Here is a 13611-nt window from a genome sequence, read left to right on the forward strand (position 1 = left end):
CGAGGACGTGTAGCCCTCTGAAGGCGAGGGCGTGTAGTACCCAAGGGTCCACCCTTATGAGAAAGCAAGAGATTGACTAATTGAGAGGGCCAGTCATTCCAAATTCCAAAGATTGGACATTAGATGTAGGCAATCTATTTAGTTAACATGATTTTTAGGGATGCAGATGCATGCAACCTTTGTCGTGAAATTTGGTAATTGTGGACTTCATATGAAACAATTCAATGTAATGGAAAGTTGTACAATGTTCATGACATTCTTTCCCTATTTTGTGATTTTGATTTAATTTTTTTGGAAAACACAAATTGACTGCCCTTTTGAAAGAGGTGATAATTCATGCAACCTTATCGTATCTTTTGCAAATCTCTCCGGGAACTCCCTCAGAGTGTATGTTTTGTTTGATTTAGTCACTTGACAATTTTGGAGTGACGACAATGGAGTCATTTGATGTTTAATCAATCAATTGAAATTCCAGGGTTTGTCCCCCCTTTTTTTGTTTAAAAACATCAACGGGTGAGAACTTTTGATCTGCCCCTATGTTTACTTGAGGCTCATGCACGATGCCCCTCATTGCCCCAGTATAAGGATTTGAGGTACCAATTGTTGTCTTTCGTCATGACCTTGTAGCAGGGAACCTATTGGGTGAGAACTTCTAATCTGCCCCTAGGTTCACTTGAGGTTTATGCATGGTGCCTTTCATTGCCACCAGTGTAAGGCTTTAAGGTACCAATCGTTGTCTTTCGTCATTACCTTGTAGCAAGGAACCTATTAGGTGAGAACTTCTAATCTGCCCCTATGTTCGCTTGAGGTTTATGCATGGTGTCGTTCATTGCCCCAGTGTAGGGTTCTGAGGTAACCATCGTTGTTTTGTTTTCACAACCTTGTAGCAATTAAGAATGAAAGAAGCGGTTGATTCTTGCAAAAAGAATTTTCCATGGACGAGAAATAGTTGAAGGATTTTTTTCAGTTGACGGATTAAGTCAAATGACTCCTATTTTTGATAACTCACTTCTCTCTAAAAAAAAGACAAACTTTCCGGCATGATAAAATGAGGTCACATGAACGTCTATATTTTACTTGAAAACACAGTCAATCAAATGCTTTTTCCCTTTTCTTTTTGAACTTTTCTGCTTTACTCGATGTTTACGGCATCCTCACCAAATGTGTAGCACGAGTAATTTTTTGATTGAACGGTCTTGGAAGTCCAAACTCAGGAGTGCATGCCGCTTGAGCAAACAAACCAATGGCTTACGAGAGGATGAGGGACAAGGATGTCAAATTTATCCATTTTATTTAGCATTGTAACTGTGGTTTACAATAATGGCATAAAGTTGAAAATCCTGATGAGTCATTAGAGACATCTAACAACAACCTTCAAATTGCCCCATGTGTGGCATCTTTTATCAATGTCAACACTTATACACGATTCTCCTCAAATTTCAGCCAGCCCGCATCAATTATACCTTGCACCTTATGCTTCAGGGCCCTACAATGCTCAATGGAATGCCCCGGGGCTCCTCCATGATAAGCACACGTTGCGTTCGAGTCGTATCCTCGGAGAAATGGAGGTTGAGGAACCTTGGCTGGGGTTATGGCTACCATTGAATTATTAAGTAGATATGGGAGCAAGTCAGCATAGGACACCAGAATGGGGGTGAATACTACAGGCTTTTTTGCTGCAAAACTCATTTCTTGGTTGGTGTTTTGGTTTGTGCTAAAGGTGGCGTTCGTCATTGGAAGTGCGGTAGATAGGCTTTGTGGTTGATTTAGGGATGGCCTTTGTGGATGACTGGGTGGTGGGTAATGAGAAGGGCTGATATTGGCTGAGTAATGATGTTGTTGAGCTGGTGGGGGAGTTTCCATGTAGGAATGATAGTCGCAGCATGGGTTTCTCCTTCATTCTCACCCTCTTCATTTGCCCCAGTTTTCTCATTCGTCCAAGCAAGATGATTAAATTTGCCTCTTTTTAGACCCACTTTGATCCTTTCGTCGGCGAAAACAAAATCAGCAAAGCTTGAAGCTGTGTAGCCCACCATCTTTTCATAGTAAAATACTGGTAATGTGTCTACCATCACGATTATCATCTCCCTTTCCATCATTGGTGGTGCCACTTGGGCTGCCAGAGAGCGTTCACCATTATCAGAATCAGTGTTATACACTATCTCTTATTTAACTCCCGTGTCCAGTCAGTAAAAAACTCAAAAATACTATGATAGATGAAAAAGGTAAGTGCACACGTTCTATTTTATATAAATTCAATTTGTCTCTCTTTATTTTGAAATTACTAACATTTGAATTTAAGAAAAGAACATTCACGAAATATTCTCTTAAAAGTTGTTTTTGGTACGGACAAGGAGCATATAGTGTTGTATGTGTTATGGTTCATTTCCTCTTAAATCAAAGTATGACACGTAGTAGCATTATCTTTCAGTGTGAGACAATGGTCTTTTCAAGGAATCGACATTGATCCCGTAACGGATCCTTCACCAAAATCTATAAAAGACAATCTCCATCCAGAAAGCAAATGGAAAAAAATCTTACAAGAAAGCAAGAAAATATCTGAAGCTAAACTTTGTTGAAATCACCAGACGACTAATATACAATTTTCATTTGTTTACTCTTAGCTATGCAAAGTAATTTTGTATTTGAGCTTAATTGTTAATTCGCTCATTGAGTGTTACAAAAGACTTGTATTCATCCAAACTTTTGTTTGTGAATGTCAGAAGTGACTTAGTGTTAAAAAATACTTGGGTTTCTTAGATTCAGGGGGAGTCTAAGAAAGTGCCAGAAGTGGTATTAAGAATGCTTGTAAAGCTAGGAATGGCAGGTCAAGATACTTATTTGTAATTAAGTTTTGATTAGTGAAACCCTTTACTAGTGAGTAAGAACTAGACATAGCTCAGGTTGAGTTAAACCAAGTGTCTCTACTTCTCTCCATAACAGTTTATTTAGTGTTCTTATAGCACTCTCTATCACCTTTTTAACACTAAATATTTATTTGAAAAATTGTTTTAAGAACTCTCTCCTTTATAAAGTCAATGGACGACCATATTTGTCTTCATTAAATATCTACATTATCTTCAGTGGACGACTTGCCAGACACACAATGTGTGTGTGTTTGTATCACAATCTGCATTGTCCGTGGTCCACAAAATACATGTAGCAAATGACATGCCACTCCAATACACATGTTAGCCCTCTATGCCAGCCTTGGAACAGGAACATGGACGCATTGCCCTTAGCAGCCAGGCTATTGGGCCAATGGGTTATCTCTAATACCTCATTATTTGAATATTAATGATAATGTTGCAACTTCCTTATCAAGTGACAAGTACTTAATTATCTATAAGATACACATTATCTTCAAGCTACTAATTATCTACTAGGGTTCTTACACCACTGTAATAACCCCTACCAAGAAGGACCTGAAGCTCCTACTCCACTATATAAGTATCAAGTTTTATCTCACCTTTTTCATCTCTCATTCTCACCTAACTTACATACTTACTTGAGCATCAGAGTCCTTTGTCTTGTAGGTCCCCCCTCTTGTCCTCCTAACAAACGGTACTCTCAGTCCAACGTGCCAAATCGGGAGCCCACCTTGGCCATGTCCACCCTAACGTCGGCCAGCTCTAGATTTTGGTAAGTACAGTTGGCACCCACCATGGGGCAGTGGTAAAACTTGCCCCTCGACCTCTCTTTCACTAATGGTTAGCATACGGCCTAGCCTCAAATGCAAAACCCCTCCAGAAAGGTCCAATCCTTCCCCAACAACCATGATAGACATCGATACTCTCCAGCAACTCAAACCCGCATTGCAAAGACGACGATGTAATGACCTGCCTTGTCGCAACCATATCGCTACTCTAAACCGTGTAAATTTCAATTTTTAAATGAAAACTTTGTTAATTTGCTTATGAAAAATGAGTGTAATTTTTTTTTGCGATATACATTGACCAAACAACGCACAATTACTTATATGAATATATATATATATATATATATATTAACTCAGTACACATCATTCACATAACAGAAAGTAAATTAGTTCATACATATAATTAAACATGTGATTTAAATCCTCAATTCAAAAAAAACTATAGAACCAGCTACAGAGGAGTTGATTAACAAAAAACAATAATCTTCCAAAATAATCTCAACGTCGTCATGTTGGCTTGGGGGCTCCATAAAAGAATCTCACTTCACATACTCTATTGTTGTCCATTTACTTCCATGAATGAAGGTTCGCTATCATCACAAGTACTAACCACACAATACAAAATTGCAAGGGTGAGTTTATTATAAAAGAAATCAACACAAAAATCAAATGACCATGATTAGTAAGAAAATATTAACAAATACCATAATCATACAAAAACATCCATTAGTCCAACATACACTCAACAAGTAGTCATCAGCCTTCCACAAGTCCAATCAATCATGCTCAATATGATGTGATGTAGCTCCATATGGAGCTTCTAGGCTATGGATCTTCTTCATCAATGGAGTCTTTTGCTTCTTGAATATCAATGGAAGTGGAATGAAGAAGGAAGAAAGATGGTTGGAGATGCCACTTCAAGGAGAAGATGAGTCAAGAAGAAGCTCACCACCATAGGAAGCCATGGATAAAAGCTTGAAGGTAAGAGAAGATGAGTGGAGGGAGAGGGAGAGAAGGGGCACGGAATTTTGTGCCTCAAAAAAGGTCTGCACTTTGAAGTATAATTCTCAAATGATCAAAGTTGAAAAAATGCACACACATGACCTCTATTTATAGCCTAAGTGTCACACAAAATTGGAGGGAAATTTGAATTTTTATTCAAATTTCAGTTGAATTTGAAATTGAATTTGTGGAGCCAAAATTTTACTAATTATGATTAGTGAATTTTAGCTATGGTTCAGCCCACTAATTCAAAATCAAGTCCAAGATTCTCCACTAAGTGTGCTTAGGTGTCATGAGGCATGTAAAGCATGAAGTACATACACAAAGTATGACTATATGATGTGGCAATGGGGTGTAGCAAGCAAAAGCTCACCTCCCCCTTTAAAATTTAATTGAATCGGGCTTCTCCCAATTCAATTAAATTTATTTCCAAACACACACATCAAATATTCACTTAATGTATGTGAAATTACAAAACTACCCCTAATACAAAAACTTGTCTAGGTGCCCTAAAATACAAGGGCTGAAAACCCTTACATTTCTAGGGTACCTACCTACATTATGGAGCTAAATACAAGGCTAAAAAATAATGAAACCTTAATCTAATATGTACAAAGATAAGTGGGCTTATACTTAGCCCATGGGCCTGAAATCTACCCTAAGGCTTATGAGAATCATAGGGCCTTCTCTTGCATCCTTAGCTTAATCTTCTTGGATTCTTCTATCCAATGCCCTTTGAGGGTAGGATTACATCATTCCTTCCCCCTTGAAAAGGATTTGACCTCAAATCTAGAGGTTCTTGAAACTCTGGGCTTCTTCCCTCAACACCTGTAAAAAGAATAAAAACATATATATTAGTGGTGTTTGGAATGTTGTAGTAAGGTAAGGTCTGAAAACTCATTTCCTGGGCATCTTCCCATGAGGGAACATGGTTCCTCACCAACTCAATGAGTGGTGCTACTTATACTTGGTGGAGTGGGCCACTCAGGAATGATCTTTATTCTCTTAGGGTTCGTGGGAACCCTTTGATCACTATTTAAAAAATTAAGGAAAGTAATGCAATAAAACATACATTTTTCTATATTTTCATGTTGATTATTCCTACCAAAAAGTATGACAAACCTAAGGTGTCCCATATGAGCACCTAAGTTTGTATTGAAACTAAAAATAAGAACAAACCTACCTAATGAGTCCCTATGTATGTGAATCATGAAGATGTTGGATGCATAGGTGATTTTACTAAAGAGGGTTGCACCACTCAACACATTGATCATACCACCTATCATAGGGATTCGATGCCTCATAATACCTATTTTAGGCACCAACAAAGCACAAAGAGTTAAGCTCTTACGAACCAAACCCCCATCCAACAACTCCTTTACTTGAGGAATAACCTCAAGCTCAACAGGTATGGCAGTGTTGTGGGATGTTTCCCTTGATAGGAGAAGGTAGAAAGATTGTTTAAGAAGGAGTGCTCTTTTGATATCACCTTTTGTTGCAAAATGATTTTCCTTCTTAACAATCTTCTTGGAGGAATTCTTTGCCTTGTTTTCCTTTTCTTCACAGGGGTAGACTTCCTCACTAGAATCTTCACCCCTTACTTCATCTTCACTTCCACTAAAGGAAGGGGAAGAAATAGTCTCCTCTTGACTACTATAAATGTCTTGACCCCTCATAATCATGGTTTTCTTTAAGGGGCATTGGGAGGCAATGTGACCTCTCCTAAGACATTTGAAGCATTTAATGTTGCGAGTCCTTTCTTGAGAACTAGTCTTACGGGTGGATTTCTCTATGGTCTTACCCTTATCTTCCTTGGGTTTTGAAGATACAGCCCCAAAATTCCTTGGGCTTGGTCCTTCCTTGGATAAGAGTGAAAGCCATAAGATTTTGAGGAAGACTTTCTTTTAGGTTGTTTCTCCACTCTTATACAAAGTTGGACTAGCTCATCTAGGTCCCTATATGGAAGGAGTTCAACCTTGTCCCTCACTTCCATATTAAGCCCACTAAGGAACCTAGCTATGCTTATTCTTTCCTCCTCCCTAAGTCCAGCTCTTAAAAAGAGTAGTTCCATTTGTTGTCTATATTCTTCAACACTCATACTCCCTTGTCTAAACCTTTGGAGCTTGTCCATAAGCTCTCTTTCAAAGTAGGAGGAAATGTGCCTCTTCCTAAGGGCACTCTTAAGATCATTGCAATACTCTACTGGAGGATCCCCATGAATCCTTTGTTCCCTAACAAGGGATGTCCACCAATAGAGGGCATACCCTTGAAAGCTAAGGGCAGCCAATGGAACTTTTCTCTCTTCGCTAATATGATGGTGTTCGCACTCCAAGATACTACTTGTTTGTATGGATGCGAAATCTATCGGCAAGTACACCGGGTCGTCAAGTAAATAATTAAAACAGTGTGAATCAAGTATCGAACTCAGGGAACTTGTTCATTTGGTAAAGGTTTGTTCAATAAGCAGGCATTTGCAAACAGAAATCATGATTGTGAATGAAAGTAAAAGTATGTTCTATTCTAATTACAAAGCAATAAACGTGAGCAAGTAAGTGTGAAAACAAATATCTAAAGGTGTTGGGTCCTCTTACTGAGCAAATTGATGCAATTAAGAATGTTTCTCTAATTAAAGATGTTTTTGTGTTCTATGCTGAAGGCTCAAGTACTAAACACTGATGTCTCATGAGTTTAGCCTAATTCTAATTAAACTTCGTTCGCAGATGTCTCTTGTCGAACTTAGCTTAATAGAACAAATTTATGATCGCAGCATAATAAAAACTAAATTACCGCACTCTGTGTCTAGACATACGGTAACCTAATCCTGCTCTATCAAGTTCTAAGGAGACAATACATCTTTCAATGCTAAAGCCCCTAACAATACACACATATGGGTGATCAAGCCACAAGCATGCAACAATAAAGTACTGATAGAAACAATGAACACATAAAACAACCTTAATTTGATAGGGAAAAAGTTTACATCAATTACTCAGCAAGAATCCCCAACTGAGGATTTAGCCTTCCATAGCAAGGAAGCTCCTTTTACAATGAAGAAGAGGAATTAAGAGAAATTGCTTGCTTACAAAGGAGTGGGGATGTCTCCTCCACCTCTAGGAATCTCACAATGACTCAAAAACTCACAAATCTTCCTAAAAGATCAAAACTTGGCTTCTTTGCTCTACTCTTTGCCTCTGTGTATTTCACTCTTCAAGCTCTTATGACTATTCAACGCTCTTTCTCTCTCTCTCTCTCTCTCTCTCTCTCTTATGCTATTCTAGGCTTAAAAAGGGCTCACTGACCTTGACGTCGCGCTTAGCGCCATTCTCGCGCTTAGCACGAGTCAGTGAATTTTTGCTCAGTGCCAAACTCGCGCTAAGCCTGGAAGGTGACAAATAACTCGCTGAGTGAGCTGATGACGCGTTGAACGCATGCCTGCATGATAGATTCCCTTCCAGATTCCTCCTATCCGCTAAGCATGTTGATGCCTTGCTTAGCGGATGACACTCGCTAAGCGCATTGAGCTCGCTTAGCGAGACATCAACTTTAGCACTTCTTCAAAATAACTCATTTTTTCCTGAAATTGAAGAGAAATTGACATTAATTTCATACACAAGGATTCTACTGAGCACAAATAAAAACAAAGCAAAATTTATTTACAATCCTAAAAAAGAACCATAAATTGGGGAAAATATATACATTTTGTAAAATTTTTCTATACAAAAGTTAGTCGTATAAGACGACAAACAAACTCCCCCAAATTTACAGTTTTGCTTGTCCTCAAGCAAAGAAAGAACAACTCACTTGTCCTCAAGTGACAAAATCACAGTGGTTATTCACAAGGTGTTTGCTCCAAAGAATTTAATCACATGAAATGAATGGCATCCAATGCTTCAATCACAACTTCTCACAAGACATGCAGCTTTTCAAAGATGTGAACATGATTATTAAGGAAACACAACTGAATTAAGCTAGTAAGAGCGACAGATATCAAGGAAGGATCATCACCCAAAGCCTCACAGTCACTATTTCACTCAAACACAAGTGTTTAGGCTTATTCAACAATCAACAACTAACACAAGTCTCAATCTTTGCAGTTCATCTCATATCATACAGTCAAGAACACACAAACTGAATCTGAAGGACTTTTCTAGGCTTGTAACGAGGCTGGGCTGCAATCAATTCATAGTTTTTCTAGGATGCAAAAGCTTAGGTTATAAGAGAGCATTCATCCATATATCAACCTTTTTTGTTTTTATTCAAGCTCTATTACTTGCCTTTCCACATTTAGATTTTCTTTTTCTGAAATAGCAACACACACACTTTTATTTTATACTTACAGTTTTTTTAAAAAAAAAATACTTGTTGCTTATTAGATGACTATGTGTGTCACTCTTTTCTTACCATCACAAGCTTTCACCCCATAATTTCCCCAAATTTGGGTAAATTTGCTTTGAACCAAAATTTCCTTTTATGAATGATGCTCTCCTACAACCTAAGACAAGGTAGAAGGAGATAAACTGTACAGGCTCAAGGTTTAATCAAACAATCATACTTTCAACTCAAAATGGGTGCAAGGGATAATTCAATCATGCACAAGGTAAGCTTTTTAGCTAAGTGGCTATCTTCAATCAAAATATGGCCTTCATCATCTTCAATTTCACGCATTGATTCCATACTCAGAGATTCATGCAAAAATCATTACTCAATGTTAGTCGTTCTCTCACAATTAAAGATCCCACTCTCTCTGGGTTGTGGCTAATGAGTACCTTCACAATCAAACTGACTAACATTTTCAGTCATGATCCTAATCCATGTTATTTCTCTTCTAATCACTGCACACTCATTCAAAACATATGATTTAAGAATTCCAATTCACTTAAATCACGCAATTGATCACTTCAAACCAATCAACAAACACTGAATTTCAAAACCAAGCATCAAACCACTGGATAATATAAGTTCATTGTTCAATCAAGCTCTATACAAGCTATCAACCAAAAAAAACTATAAAATGAAATTTAAAGACTGAAACATAAACATAAATCTAAATTATAAAATGTATTAAAGACATGATAATAATAAAACTATTCAAAAAGCAGGGAAATAAAAATCCTGATCCTGTCAATGATCCTGTGCAGAGTCCATGACATACTCATTCAGGTCCAGTGCAGTAGTGCCTGATGGTGAATCCTGAGAAAGAGGTAGGTCTGGCACTGGTGTAGATGGCTCAAGCTGAGGAGATGAGAGGTCCAGCGCTAAAGTGGTAGGCTCTGGTGGAGGCTACGGAGTCACCTGTGGGGTAACTACTTACTACAACATCCTCCTGTGGAATGGCTGCACTAGTCTCAACAATGAAAGGCTCTGATGGAATGGGCTCTGAGGCCTCTAGAATGTCATCCTCCTAGTATGGCTGAGGCTCCTATGCTGTAGAGGCCTCACCCCCTCCCAAAGGAGAAGGCTGAACTCCTGGCCAGGCCACCTTCTGAACAAACTCTATCAGGCTCATAACTGGCCGCTGCTGGACCACATCCTGCAAACTCTGCATAATCAGGAGCTGCCCTTGGTGCAGGCTCTGCATCATAGACATGAAAGGCTCTAAGCTGAGGGACTTGGAAGAACTGGAGCTGCTGGTGGTGATGGGAAAGCAGAAGTAGAGGGAGCAAAAGTAGGGGGAGTAGGGGCAACTGAAGGAGATAGGGCCTCAGATCTTCTAGCCCTGGATTTTTGGGTCCCTGGAAAAGTGATCGAAGGGTCATCCAGGTTCCAGCAATTCTTCTTAATATAGGCCAAATTAATGGCTGGGCTGAGTGACTCATAAGTGAGAGAACCTGGGGTGACTCCTCGGGCCTTGCACAAGGCAGTGATAAGGCTGGAAATCAAAGCCTCGAGGAGTTGGACTGAGCAATGAGTGAAATCTGACCATAAATAATTGATCCTAAGTTCATGTTCATCCTCATTACCAGCCCGTAGACTAACCTGGCCCTATCCAGATTAAGATCAGAAGTATGGGATGTCAGGGCCAAGTTAGAATAAGATAGAACACTCCAGGTTTGGGCTAGAGTGGTAAGATCTTTCCTCAAGATCTTCCATGGTAGGCCTTCAGCATTAAGTACAAATCCCCTCCCAGGGATACACAACCGAGATGCAAGCTCTTGAGGATCAAGCCTCAGTTAAGCAAACCTGGAGTAAAATGGCAAGCTCTCCCCTTACTCCACGACAACTGGAGTCTGCAAAAATGTGTTGAGGGAATCAACATCAAATTTTGTCAGATGCCCTCGAACCCTAACTTGCATTGGTTCTTTGTCCTCATGGACATATAGGTTTGCATAGAATTCTTTAACAATTGCCACATCAATGCTTCCCTTAGTCAAGTTGGTAAGCTATTTATGCCAGTTTCTTCTAATCAATTCTCTTCTAAAATCATCAAACTCAGTGATATACAGATTGACATTTCTTTATGGCAGAATGTTCCTGGAAAGCACATTATCTGAGTAACGGTCCCAGGCCTCTTGTGATATAAATCTTGATTAATCATAACCGACTTGAGACACTGAAGCTATGGCTTTTCTCTTACGGGAAGCCATCTGTAATACAAAAGAATCAAAACACAAGATTAGACATGAATTTATTCAAATTAAAAAGTAGAAAATAAAACTAAAAATGAGAATTGGTGCTTAGTGCAAGAGACTCACTTAACGCACCTTAGGAAAAACTACTCATGTGCTAAGCACGTGGCTATCACACTTAGCGAGTGAGCACAGATCCAATTTTTTTCTACAGAATTGGCTTAGCTAAGCCCAATTCCATAAATTTTCAAAACAGATAAGGATTTGCGCTTAGCGTGACTACTTTACTGAACAACACTGGCTTAGCGAGCAGGCACACTAAGCCCAATTCCAACAAATAGAAAAATAGAGAGATAATTGCACTTAGCATGACAGGGCACGCTTAGCACACAACAAAACACAGAAATTTCTAAGTGTCTGAGAACACATTACTCGCTTAGCACATAGACGCGCTTAGCGAGTTCATAAGCAGTTGAGCTTTCAACCAGAGAAGATGAACGCGCTTAGCAAGACAGGGCTGTGCTTAGCGAGTTCATATGGAAATCCAGATGTTCAACAGAAACGATGAACTTGCTTAGTGCAGCAAGGCACTTAGCGCGCTCATCGCGATTTCCAGAAAAAGCAGGGGCTTCTCACCCCTCCACTTAGGCCCCCATTAGGCCGTCTAACCCTAATCAAAAGAAGCACATTGTATCCATAATAAAACCATAATTCTAGTCTAACAAACAACTAACCTAACAGAACTAAGTATTAACAAAAATTCAACCTAACACTACTAATTTGACTAGCCTAAAGTTTGAAATTTGGAAATAAAATGAACAAAGTTAAGAAGCTTACTTGTGTTGTTGAATATGAGTGCAAAGAGGTAGCAAAAATGCAGGCAATGCAGGGAGATTGAAGTAATGTTGATGTGTCATCATTTCTCATATTTTTTAACCCTTTTTGTCACCATTTTAATTACTAATTAGCCCTAATTGTCAAATTAATTATGCAGTTTTATCATTTGGGCCTACTAGATTAATTGTGTTTTTAATTTAATTTCAGGAAAATTATAAGTGTCGCAACATGCCCTTTTGCGGGCAAGCGAGGCGAGGCTCACGGGTGCGCTTTCCAAAGGAGGAAAATGCGCGGAGTCGCCACCCACGTTTATTTGTGGAAAACGTCGGAAAAACCGAAGGAAACCGGTCATAAAGAATATTCCAAGTTCGGGAGTTGTATTTACGTTTGAGGAAGGTATTAGCACCTCTCACGTTTGTCCCAAAGGACAACAGCCTTAAATTAGAATTGTGTGAAATTGTGTATCTAAACTTTTATTTCTTTTTATTTTTTGAGGTCGACAAAAGCGGGGCTCTTGCTCCTACGTACCCTCCATCGAAGAGGAAATTAGACCTACGTAGTTCTTTTTAAGGGTGAATCAAGCGATTCTTTTTACTTGGAAAGTGATCATTTTAAGGCGTTGGACCTTAAAAATGATCCATTTACTTGGTAAGAAAAACTGAGATATTGAACTTTTCAAATCCTTTTTTAGTGATTTTTTTTTGTGGACAAGCTTGACATTGCGGGTTGATTTTAGCCTTAGTTTCACTTTAGTTATTAGTCAATTCAATTAAGAAAGAGAAATCCCAAAGAGAAACGTCCGATTGATTTTTTTTCGCTTTATTTTACTAAAAGGGTATTTTTTGATTATTATATTATTATTTTACCTCTTTTTTGATTTCCAACGTGGTTACGGCACGACCGAACGGTCAGATTTCATTTTAACAGAAATTAACGGATATTACAAATCAAATGATCGGTGAAAATTTATTTTATTTTTTTATTACGCGAGAAATTACTTAAATAAATGACTGAAGCACGTTAAAAGGAGGTACGGAAAGTAAAATGAAACGAGAATAAAAGTACACAAAACAAATGGGGACCACCACGGGTACATAGAATGAATTGAAAAGGTCGATTTGGGGTACTTACTGGTTGAAGACCAAATAACAATGAAGAACGAATGATGAATGTCGAAGAACGGTTGAAAATCTTCGCGTAATTACGCACAGAAACGTTACGGAAACGTTACGGAAGCGCCTCGGCTTGGATTTTCTTCACGGAAACAATTTTCCTCAGCAATTTCAAGTGAATACAAAGTGCCAAGAAGGCTGAACCCTTTTCTTCTTCACTCCTCCCCCTATTTATAGCAAAATAGGGAGAAGCTTGCCACCCAGCTCGCCCAATTGGGCCTGATTTCTATTTGCACCCCCTTTTTACTAAATACACCCCATTTACTTTTTTTGGTGATTCTTTTTCCGTAACGTTATGAAACTTTATGAATTTCGTAACGATACTTATTTTCTTTCCGTAAGGTTACGGAACCTTACGGATCATGTATTTACTCTT

The sequence above is a fragment of the Glycine max genome, chromosome 20, assembly GCF_000004515.6.
Source record: "Glycine max cultivar Williams 82 chromosome 20, Glycine_max_v4.0, whole genome shotgun sequence".
Lineage (NCBI taxonomy): Eukaryota > Viridiplantae > Streptophyta > Magnoliopsida > Fabales > Fabaceae > Glycine > Glycine max.